General features: G+C 34.9%; 1 long non-coding RNA gene across 2 annotated transcripts in view; it reads right to left on the bottom strand.

The window, feature by feature from the left end:
* Window positions 1–1,691: 1,691 nt before the first annotated feature.
* The window catches only part of LOC144286766 (uncharacterized), a 133,365-nt gene continuing 122,916 nt past the window's right edge, over window positions 1,692–12,140 (bottom strand). For both annotated transcript variants that reach the window (XR_013354734.1, XR_013354761.1), the window contains exons 7-10: window positions 7,953–8,087; window positions 5,076–5,142; window positions 3,553–3,618; window positions 1,692–1,855 (exon numbers count right to left, since the gene is read on the bottom strand). This is a non-coding gene — a long non-coding RNA (uncharacterized LOC144286766). The remainder of the gene's footprint in view (window positions 1,856–3,552; window positions 3,619–5,075; window positions 5,143–7,952; window positions 8,088–12,140) is intronic.

Raw genomic sequence — 12,140 nt, 5'->3', positions numbered from 1 at the left:
GATTTGAAGGGAGATCTTAGTTACAGTACAAGGAAGATAAACCTAGGAAGTGTTCAACAGTGGGGCTCTGGATATCTAGTTGTAATGTGAATAGGATTGCCAAATAAAATAGGGACACCTATTAAATCTGAGCAAATATTACAATTTGAGACATAGTTATATTAAAACATTATTCTTTGTTATTTGAAATTCAAATTTAACTGCATTATTATACTATTATTTAGTAAATTTGGCAAACATGGTATAAAAACATGATCTTGGAGTAAGTGGTTTGAGAAAAGGACCACCGTCCATTGTCTTCTTGCCTTGTGATTTATTCTTAGGAGCGGCTACAGCTGAAGGGGGAAAAAAAAACCTTCAGTATTTTAGCTTGCTGACAGAGATGTTTTTGCTTTCTCTTTGTGGAAATTATCCACATTATTACACTCTCCATATATCAGTTCCTCCATTGAGTGAGAGTTTGCAATGTATCGCACCGGGTCTGCACTCTGATATAAAGAATGTAAGCAAAACCTCTCCTTCATTGAACTTTCACTCTTATAGTACAGGTAGGACAAGCATGCAAACTAGCAGTGATATAGAATGATACAGCCCAGAATATGTTATGTGTCATAAAAGGAGAACTGAAAAGTCCTGGAGGGTTTCAGAGAGAGAAAAATAGTATTTCCAGATTGTGTGAGTTAAAGGTTAAAAGCTACCAAAGGCCTAAGAAGTGACTTATGTTTTCCATCGACATGGCATATTCAGTATTGTCCAACCAGAGAGCACCTGGATAACATATAGAAAACAAGCTTTTAGGGCAACCTGGGTGGCTCAGCAGTTTAGTGCTGCCTTCAGCGCAGTGCATGACCCTGGAGTCCCAGGATCTAGTCCCACATCGGGCTCCCTGCAGGGAGCCTGCTTCTCCCTCTGCCTGGGTCTCTGCCTCTCTCTCTCTCTGTCTCTCATGAATAAATAAATAAATAAGATCTTAAAAAAAAAAAGAAAAGAAAACAAGCTTTTAAGCTTTTATAAGCAGAGTTTAGCTCACTTGAGGATAAGGCAATTCCCAATAGTTCCTAAAAGAGTGAGTGAGAGAAGAAAGGAAAAGAGAAAGCTCCAACAACCTGCATTGTATGTTAAAAGCTAATGGTGATTCTTCATGAAATATTTCTTGATTTTTAATGAATGAAATGCTTGGATTTTAAGGCACAGATGAAAGTAAGAGACAAGATTTTGGATGTAACCATAAGCAGGACTGAACTTTTAGTAAAAAGGTTTGGTAGGAAAAAAAAACAAAAAAACACTGGTCAGCAAACACAGGCAAGAATAATTTATCTTTACAAACAGAAAGCACAATGTAAGATAGTTGAAATAATTTCTGCTTCTGAGTAGGCTGTAGAAGGATGTCAAACAATATATACTTTTCATGGTAGCCACAAGAAAACATGAAAGATAACAAACCTGTACCTAATATTTTATGAGACTATCAAAGGTTGATAGATTCATGGAAGATTTGAGAAGCAGAATCCCAGCAAGAAATGAACTGTACGTACATTGAGAAGTAGCAAGCCAAGACAGCTTCCATGCCTGAAGGCACATGTCTTGTTTGGGTACAAATGGGCATTAAGTGGGCCTGTCATAGATGGAAAGGCTGCAGAAATGAGGAGAAACCAGCTTAGCTTTTAAAAACAGTTTATTCTGGCAGAGAGGACTGAAATCTGGAAGTACCCGGGATGCAAAAAGTTAGTTCATGTGCCAGACAATTTCTCCCACAAATCCCTGAATTTTGTTGAAAAGTGGTAGTGAAAGAGGAGTGTGAAACAGAATTCATGCAGTCTTATGTCTTCTGGGGTGCAGGATTTCCAAAGCCCTGCTGGAACACGCACATTAAAAGCAAAGAAAATTATAGAACAATATCTTTCATAAAATATAGATGCAAAAATCCTTAAAAAAATACTAACAAACCTAATCCAGGAATATAGACAAAGATAATATATCCTGACTAACTGGAGTTTAGCATAAGAATGCAAAGTTGGTTTAATATTTTAACATTTATCAATGTAATTCCACATTAATAAATTAAGCCATACAATCATAGATACAGAAAATCATATAGATGAAGGAAAAAACATTTGACAGAATTTAACACCCCTTCATAATAAAAATCCACAGCAGGGGATCCCTGGGTGGCTCAGTGGTTTAGCGCCTGCCTTTGGCCCAGGGTGCGATCCTGGAGTCCCAGGATCGAGTCCCATGTTGGGCTCCCGGCATGGAGCCTGCTTCTCCCTCCTCCTGTGTCTCTGCCTCTCTCTCTCTCTCTTTCTCTCTCTGTATATCATAAATAAATAAATAAATCTTTAAAAAAAATCCACAGCAACTAGAAATAGAAGACAATACCTTCAATCTGATGAAGGATGCATACAATAAACCATAGCTGCTTTTTGTAAAATATCAAATGCTTTCCCTTAATATGTGAAATAAGGCAAAGATGCTCACTCTTGATATTTCTACCCAAACTTTTACCTGCACTCTTAGGAGGTGTAACAAGGCAAGAAAAAAATTAAAGAAAGATATAAAAGCAAGAGGCAAAACTGTGTTTATTCACAGATTACATCACAATATATAGAAATTTAAATAATCTAAGAAAATAAACTACTACAACGAATAAATGAATTTAACAAAGTCATAGAACACAAAGTCGATATAAAAAAATCAGTTCCATTTTTCTAAATTAACAACCCAAAAATTGTAAAAGGAAACTTTTAAAAATACATTTATGCACTGGGTGTTATACATAAGTGATGAATCACTAAATTCTACTCCTAAAACTGATACGACACTATAACTTAGCCAAGTAGAATTTAAATAAAAACTTGAAAAAGAAAGAAGATAGAAGAAAGAAAGAAAGAAAGAAAGAAAGAAAGAAAGAAAGAAAGAAAGAAAAAGAAAGAGGGAGGCATTTATATAGGCATTAAAGAACACAATTACTTGGGAAGAAATTCAAAATGAAATATGCCAGTCCTACAAACTGAAAAGTAATCTGAGAGAAATGAGGGTAAACAAACATAAAGATAGTCTATGTTCATGGAGGAGATTGATTTCGTGACAGGCTGCTACAAGGCCTCTCTCATTTGTCTCCCTCTTTCTGGTGATAAACGAGATTTCACTTCCCTCTCCCTGCTTTCTCCCTCATTTCCTTCAGTAAAGTTGGAGGCCATAGAACTAGTTAGCGGTAGTCTAGATATTAAAAAAATATCTAAGATATAGTCATCACCCTCAAGTAATGCATAGTTTTTACAGAAGACCAAACTTTTTTTTATTCTGGCAATGGAATGTATACATTATTTTTCATTATTGTCCCTGAGGACAAAATTAGTATCTCAAATAATATGTATATCCATATATATGTGTATACATGTGTGTGTGTGTATGGAAGAGCTAATTGTTATTGATCTTGGCAGTGATTTTTGAACTTGATGACAAAAGCACATATAAGCAAAAACCCAACAATGGGATTCGTCAAACTCAAAAGCTTTCACAAAGCAAAAGAAACAATTAACAAACACATACTTTGCTGTCTGCATCTCTTCCATCTAGCTGTTCCTGAATTATATCCTTTAATATTGAACCAGAGATCTAATTTTTAAAAAATTAACAAAATGAAAAGATGACCTACAGAATGAGAGAAAAGTTTTGCAAACCACTTATCAGATAAGGAGTTAACATCCAGAATTATTTAAAAACTCATTTAACATAGTAAACCAAAAAATCTGATGAAAAAAATGAGCAGAAGAACTAAACAGACATTTTAGGGTGAAACACTTTATTAACTGAATTCAGCAAGTCTTAAATTTTTCTGTACATTTTTTGAAAATTGTAGTATGGCCCTAGGCATTTTTAAAATTTTATTTAAATTCAAGTACCTAACATATAGTATATTATTAGTTTCAGAAGTAGAATTTAGTGATTTATCAATTGCATATAACACTCAGTGCTCATTACATCACATGCCCTCCTTAATGCCCATCTGCTCACCCACTTTCCCTCCAGCAATCTTAAGTTTGTTTCCTATAATTATGAGTCTCTTAAGGTTTATCTCCCTTTCTGATTTCATCTTATTTTATTTTTCCCTTCCTTCCCCTATGACCCTCTGTTTTGTTTCTTAAATTCCATACATGAGTGAAATAATATGGTTAAATAGACATTTTTCCAAAGAGGTCATTAAAATGACCAACAGGCACATGAAAAAGATGTTCAATTTCATTGATCATCAAGGAAATGTGAATCAAAACTAATGAGATACCACCTCACATCTGTTAAATGGCTATCATCAAAAAGACAAGAGACAACAGACACTAGCAAGGATGTGGGGAAAAGGCAACTGTTACGCACTGTTGGTGGGAAGGTTAGCTGGTCTAACAGCGATGGAAAACAATATGGTCTTTCCTCAAAAAATTAAAAATAGATCTACAGTAGGATCCAGCAATACACTTCTGGGTATGAACCCAAAGGAAATGAAAATAGGATTTTAACAAGGTATATGCACTCCCAAATGTATTGCATTATTCACAATAGTCAAAATATGAAAACAACCCAAACCATAAACAGACAAGTGGATAAAAAATATATAGTGTATATACACAATGGGATATTATTCAACCATAGGGAAGAAGGATATCCTGCTATGTATGACAACATGATGACCTTGAGCACATTATGCTGAGCAAGATAAGTCAGAGAAAACAAATACTATATGATATCACTTATAGGTAAAATCTTAAGAAAAAAAAAGCAAAACTTAAAAAACAAAGAGTAAAATGGTGGTTATAGGCAATGGCAGTTAAGGAGATAAGATTGATAGGGATTAAGGAAACAAACTTGTAATGGATAGTAAATAAGCCATAAACATCTAATGCACAGAATAATGAATAGAGACAATGATATTGTACTATAATTATGTAATGTGATAAATATTGCTATATTCATATTACAGTATATAAATGTGTCAATAGGCTATCCAACTTAAATTTATACAGTGTTGCATGTCAAATTTATTCATAAATAAATATACACATAAATACACAATTACATACCTCACAGGTAGGTCTTCATCCACTGTGTCCATTCAAAAAACTCCATTGTGAACTCCAAATTAAAACCCTGTGTCAAGCAAAAGAAAAATCAACAGGTAGATTTCAGTCTTAATGATTATTATAAAGTTTAGATCAATTCATTTGCTACCAAGTATAAAAAAATGCAACTACTATATTCAATAATAAATCAAGGACAAAATGAGCCACAATAAAAATCTAGTATGTATTTGATCAGATCTAATTAGCATTTAATATGATGTTTAAAACTTTTTAATGGTGTCTTTATTATGTCATGCTGGAAGGTGCCTTTTGAACAAGAACTCAACTTGAGTGAATGAACCCACTGCTTTATAGACACAATTTTTCAGCACTAATTTAATAAGGATATTGAAAACGGATAACTGGTGAGAGGTTTTCATTAAATCTAAATGGTTGAGCAAATTAATAGGAGGCATAAGCTCAGTATATAAGATTGAGCAGTTTCTAAACAGCCATCTCATCTGATTCTGAGCTGCAAATAAATATATCCATGGATGAATGTAATTGTTTTAAATGTTGCTATTTGTAAATTAAAATCTAAAAAGTAGTGCTTCCATATTAAATGGTTAGTATGAATAATGAAGAGTTGATATTTAATTTAGATTTAATACTATAAGACCACACTTTTATGTGCTATATTGTTATTGCATTTCACAAAATATGTTCTCCAATTAATTGGGCTTGATACTGCAGCATGTATCTAATATATGCAAATAGCCTATGAGTTTGAATTTATATTGTCAAAATAGTCATCTCTCTCTCCTCTGGAGATATGGGCTTAGGTCACAGATGAGGGGACCGTAAGTATCATTTGTTTCTTCCAGTGTTAAAGTATGAGTGATTCTGAGGAATCAAGCATTTCAGCACAATCTCCTTAATTATGTACATTTTTATTTGTTGTATACCCTTCCATGTTTAAGAGGAGCGAGCCTTGAAAGGCTAACTTAAATCTTAAAAAGTCAGTATAACCAGGATTCTTTTGCTATTGCAGCCAGAATTCAAGGAGGACTCACTCATACAAGAACCACATATAAAACACTCTCACCAGGACCTTCTTTTTATTTCTAGTGTCTTTAACTCATTAAATTGAACAAATTGTAGGTGGGTTAAAAGGCATAAATATCTCAGTAAAATGTATGCATTTTCAACAGATATGTAATAGATTGAATTATTGTGTTCAACATATGCTTATCATTTTAGTGATAGATACTCCTAGACAAGTGATTTAACTGGAAATGTTCCCATAATGGCACAAAATATATGGCACTTCCATCCCCATACTAAAGATACCTCATCAAGGCTATTTAATTATGAAGGTGGTATAAAGTTATTATCGCAGGTGAACTTTATTTATAAACTCATAAACGCTTTGTTTGTTATATTCAAAAGCCTTCTGTGATACAACTGGTTAAATGTCCAACAAAAATTTATCATCTGGGGCAGCCCGGGTGGCTCAGTGGTTGAGCGTCTGCCTTCAGCCCAGGGCGTGATCCTGGAGACTGGGATCGAGTCCCACATCGGCTCCTGGCGTGGAGCCTGCTTCTCCCTCTACCTGTGTCTCTGCCTCTCTCTCTCTGTGTCTCTCATGAATAAATATATAAAATCTTAAAAAAAAATTATCATCTGTCTTTATGTCACTATGGGAAACCTATTGTCTATCCAAAGTCCTCAATTCCATTTCTTTGCCACCTTTTAGACAATGACACCAATGTGTCAAAGTGATGTCACCTCCAGCTGAGAAACAGCTCTGTTTTATGCATACCCTTTTTTCCTATTTGCCAACTACATTCAGAGGATTTTGAGGTTCTAAAGGATGCTAGAAACATAAGATGAAAGGAGCCTGAGGTCCTGAATCACTTGATACAAGATGAATTATCAACTGAAAGTACTTGTATTAGATAGTACCTGAGCAAAAAAGAACTTTCAGTTACATAAATCAACAGTTTTATTTTACTTGTGTTTTATTAATTGTATAGTATCTGCAGCATATTTATATATGATGGAATACTACTCAGCCTTCAGAAAAGGAAATCTTGCCATTTGCAATGACATGGATGGAACTAGAAGGTATTATGCTGAGCAAAATAAGTCAATCAGAGAAAGAATTATCATGTGATCTCACTCATAGGTGGAATTTAAGAAACAAAACAGAGATTCATGAGGGAAGGGAGGAAAAAAATAAAATGAGACAAAATCAGAGAGAGAAACAAACCATAAGAAACTCAACTCTAGGAAACAAAATGGGGTTGCTAGTGGGGAGATGGGGTTAAGGAGGGCACACGATGTAATCAGCACTGGATATTATATAAGACTGATGAATCACTGACCTCTACTTCTGAAATTAATAATACATTGTATGTTAATTGAATTTAAATTTAAGACTTAATAAAATAGTTGTATAGTATCTCATGTTATCTTAATATAGACGTTAGTAATCTGAAGTGGGACTCTTCTTTTAAGAAGTACATTGTATGTGTAGTATAAGGCCCCAAAAAAGGCTGCCCCAACGTGGGTCACTTTGGCTTAACATTATTTTGAGTTAAAAGGAATCAAAGTCCAGCAGATGCAGGAAAAGCTCTTCAACAAACCTCAGTTGTTGCACCAGGAAAAGAGCTATTAATAGATTCCTCTTTACCTGAGAAACTTACCTGCGCAATAGGACAACCTTTGTTTTCCAAACATCTCCTTTCATCTTACTCTGATAGTCCTTCTCCCCTTTGCATCCTTAGGCCCCTCCACTCCCCTTAGCTTATAGAAGCACCATTTTGCTTCATTCCAAGTTTCTTCGGAATTTCCATGCCTGTGTGGGTTCCACATGTGTATGCTACTAAATTTTACCTTCTCCCATCAATCTGTCTCATGCCAATTTGATTCTTAGTCCAGCTAGAAGGTCCTTTGAGGAGACAGAGATTCTTGCTCCCCAACAGTGGAGTGGCTGTTGGCTTAGGGACCAGGCAGTAGATAGTGGGCAAGCTGATAAGAGACGAGAAAAAGATGGAGGGCTATTTACCCAATGGTAAAATATTTGTTAAAACTGTCAATATCAATTTGTTGGAAGTCATCTGGCTTGTAGCTCTAGAGAAAGAGATTAGAACAACTAGACTGCTAACTATGTAACTCAATTATTACCTCCTCTTACATTTTGTATTATTATATATTTTAATTCTTTACATTTTTCTAAGCATCATTCATTGATCATTACTGTTATTTTGTATGAACAGGATATGTTGAGATTTCCCCACCTATTTATCTCCTGAGTTTCCATATTTCTATCAGGAATTCTTTTACGTCTTCCCTAAATATTTCTGTTCATTAAGATCAGCTGGTGCTGACTTTCCACTATCTGTTGGTCTGAAAATGTTACTGACTTATCTACCTTTTTGGAGGATTATTTTGCCTGATATAAAATTCACATAGGCATTTTCCCTACTGTTTGGCATTTTTAAGATACCATTCTATTGATTCCTGGCTCCATCATTTCCACTGAACAATTAGCTGTAAGTCTTTGAAGATGAAGTGTCTTTTTTACTTTTGCTGCTTTTAAGATTCCTCATTTTTCTTTAGCTCTCAAAGTTTTGCTATGATATGCCTGGGCATGATATATATTTTTTTTTTTTTACACAGTCTGCTAGGGATTTTCAGTAGACTCTTTGAGTCTTTAAGTCTTTCATCAGTTTTAGAAAACTCATTATCTAGTCAAATATTGTCTCTGCCACATATTTCCTCCACTTCTAAAACTCCAGATTGTTTCCATGTATTCTATAAAGCTCCGTTGGTCTTTCTCTTTCAAGGATTCACACCAAATACTTTCCATTGAATCCTATCTTAATCTTAGCCCAAAATGCCATTTTTCCCGTTTCTAATTCTATAGAAATATTCTTTAAATTTTCATCTTTTCACACACATTATCCTCTATTTTATTGAACATATTATTTATAGTTACGTTAGTGTTCCTATCTGCTAACTTTAAAGCTAGATCAACTATGCATCTTCTTCTATTGACTATTTTTTCTCTTATGATCATATGATCCTATCTTATCACATGCCTCGTGCTAATGAAATGACACAAATTGTATGTAAAAAAAAAACAAAAACTGTAGTGACTTCAGATAACACAGAGTTCCTCCAAAGAGTTTTGTCTATTATCTCTGCCTACCAAATGGGATAGCTATCATCATAATTTTTTTAAAAGATTTTATTTATTTATTCATGAGAGACACAGAGAGAGAGAGAGGCAGAAACACAGGCAGAGGGAGAAGCAGGCTCCATGCAGGGAGCCTGATGTGGGACTCAATCCCGGGTCTCCAGGATCACGCCCTGGGCCAAAGGCAGCGCTAAACCACTGAGCCACGCGGGCTGCCCCTATCATCATAATCTAATCAGACACTGAGCTAAGTAGAGTCTAAATTACATTTTGTCAAGACTCCCCGATTTTTACTCACTCCTAGGGTGAGCCACTCAGGGTTTCCATCTGAGATCTAGATTTACCAGTGCTCCTTCTCCTGGTAGACCTTGAACACTATTGCTGTATAAGAGACATAAGAGTAGCCCAGATCATATAGGTATTTAGGGGCCATTGTAAGAAGTCTGGCTTTTAGTCCAAAGTGGTGAATCAATGGAGTTTTCCACAAAGAAATGATATGAAAATTATGTTTTAAATGGGTCACTTGGTTGTTGTAATAGGAATAAAATGTGAAAAAGCAAGACAAGAGGTAGGAAGTCTATTAAGAAGTCTGTTGACATCTAATCTATAGACAAGTCTAGCTGCAATCTAGTCTCAAGCAGAAAAGTGATTAGATACTTTGAAATTATTGCAAACAGAATTTCCTGGTAACTGGATGTGGAATAAAGGAGAGGAGAATGAGGGATAAATTCAAATTTGAGGGCAAGAGAAATGGGAAGGATTAAGTGCTATCAATTAAGACATATATGACTTTAATGGAGTTTAGGTAGAGTAAGGTTGGGGAAGGAGGCCAGATTGGGAGTTCAGTTTGAAATTCATTAATTGGAGGCAGATAGAAATACAGGCTGATATTCAGGGGAAGATCTGGCTGGAGAGAGAAATTTGTGAGTGGTGTCTGATAACAAAGTTGATCTAAATACAGCACCAAGAATATCTAAGTGCATGGAATCAAATTGAGAATATTTACTGAAAGACTTTTTTTTTCTTTGTTTCTGTCATCATTTTAAGGCTTTATTGTCCATGAAGAGCTAACTGCCTAAATTCCAATAAAGAGAATAATGGTTTTGCCAGAAGAAGCAAGGTCATCAGTACTCAAACTGAAGGAATTTTGAAATCCTGAACTCACATTTTTTAACTGTCGGTAAGACCCAGGCCGTCAAACTCAAGCTGATGTAAAAGATGTTCAGGACGGTCAGATTTCTACCTAGGAAGATGACTAGATTCTATCACTATGGTGCATTTGCTCCCTATTCTTATGTTCACTTTAATCATTTCCATTTCTGTTTTCCCATTATCACATCAACTTCTTACAACCTCAAAAAATTTTCAATATGTCTTTATGTCAGTAGAAGGCAATAAGCTAGTTACAACATAATTTTCAATTTTTTAGAAAGAAAGTAAGCTGCTAAAACAGATATTAGTGTAAAAAATGAAAAAGAAAACACTAGATACTTTCTCATAATTGGGAGTCAAAGATCTAGAGAGCAGCTATATGTGAAGCTGAATGATTTTGACAACAATGTTAAATAGGTTGGTGATACTTGATTTGTTTTTCAATATCTGACCAGAACTGGCACTTAGAGAAAAGGGGGAAAATGTAAGGTCATCTGCAGACACTTCAGAATGTCAGCCTCCTCATTTCAAATAAGTTGGTGATAAAAGAGAAAAAATAGAATTATTATTTGTTTCGGGAATTTTTTAAAGTAAATATAAGTGTGATATATGCATATGTATATCATTTTTATCTATGATGTTTATTTTGAAAATAAATATTAAGTTAAAGTTTGAAATGAATTATGGTATTTCTATAATTAGTAGATATGTTTATGCTTAGGATGCTGAGAAATGATACACCCTGAGAGAGCCCAGCTTGCCTTAAAAACTAATCTATGTGCAATCTGTGAAATATATCTCTGATCATTTATCACTCCCATTTACAAAACAACATTTCTGTGTGTGAGCATAAGCCAGATAAACTTTCAAGTTTTTCTCATGTTAAGAGTAATAAATTGTGTCTAGAAAGACTACTAAGCATTAATAGAATCTTTTCAATATATGATTTCCATCCTATGCAAAGAAAGAGAATATTTTTTTAATTGAAGTAAAATTGACATACACTATCTTATTAGTTTCACGTGTTGGTATTTTTACACAATACAAAATCGTCCCCATATTAGCCCAGTTACCGTCTGTCATCATATGAAGTTATTACAATATTATTGACTATATTCCCTATGCTGTACATTACATCCCCATGACTTAGTTATTTTATACCTGGAATTCAGTAGAGTTGCAGGATACAAAGTTAACAATCAGAAAACAAAACAGAATACTTCTAAAAAACAATGGTACCAATTTTACAGGCTCTGTCTTTAAAATACAATTAGAATCTTACCACGCAAAAACCTAGGGTCTGGATCACCCTCATTTCTCATCTGTTTTATTTCTCGCAGCCTCCCAACTGTTCTTTCCATGTCATTCTTTGGCCACACACACTTTATTCTCAGCACAGCAACAAGAGAGATCCTTTTGAAATGTTGAGATCATAGGACTCTACTGCTCTGACTTCTCTCTTTCTAATGCTCCAACTCTGCCTCCTGGTTCCTTTGTTATCCTCCATCATCCCAGGTGAACTTTTACTCAGAAACTCCAGCAGTTTCCTCTCTACACCATCCCTATAAACTTACCCCCTGCCCCTTTCAGAGTTTTGCCCAAACAGCACCTTGTGGATGGGACTTACCCTGACTCTAGCATTGCCCAAACTCCCTATCCTTCTTACTCTCCTCTTCTTCCTTCTCCATAGTGCCTGTCTTCTAATACACGATAGTTTACTCATTTCATAT

This window comes from Canis aureus, chromosome 1 (genome assembly GCF_053574225.1).
Source record: "Canis aureus isolate CA01 chromosome 1, VMU_Caureus_v.1.0, whole genome shotgun sequence".
NCBI classification, from domain to species: domain Eukaryota; kingdom Metazoa; phylum Chordata; class Mammalia; order Carnivora; family Canidae; genus Canis; species Canis aureus.
Note: the sequence above shows the minus strand (reverse complement) of the source record. Positions and strands in the feature narration are given on the sequence as shown.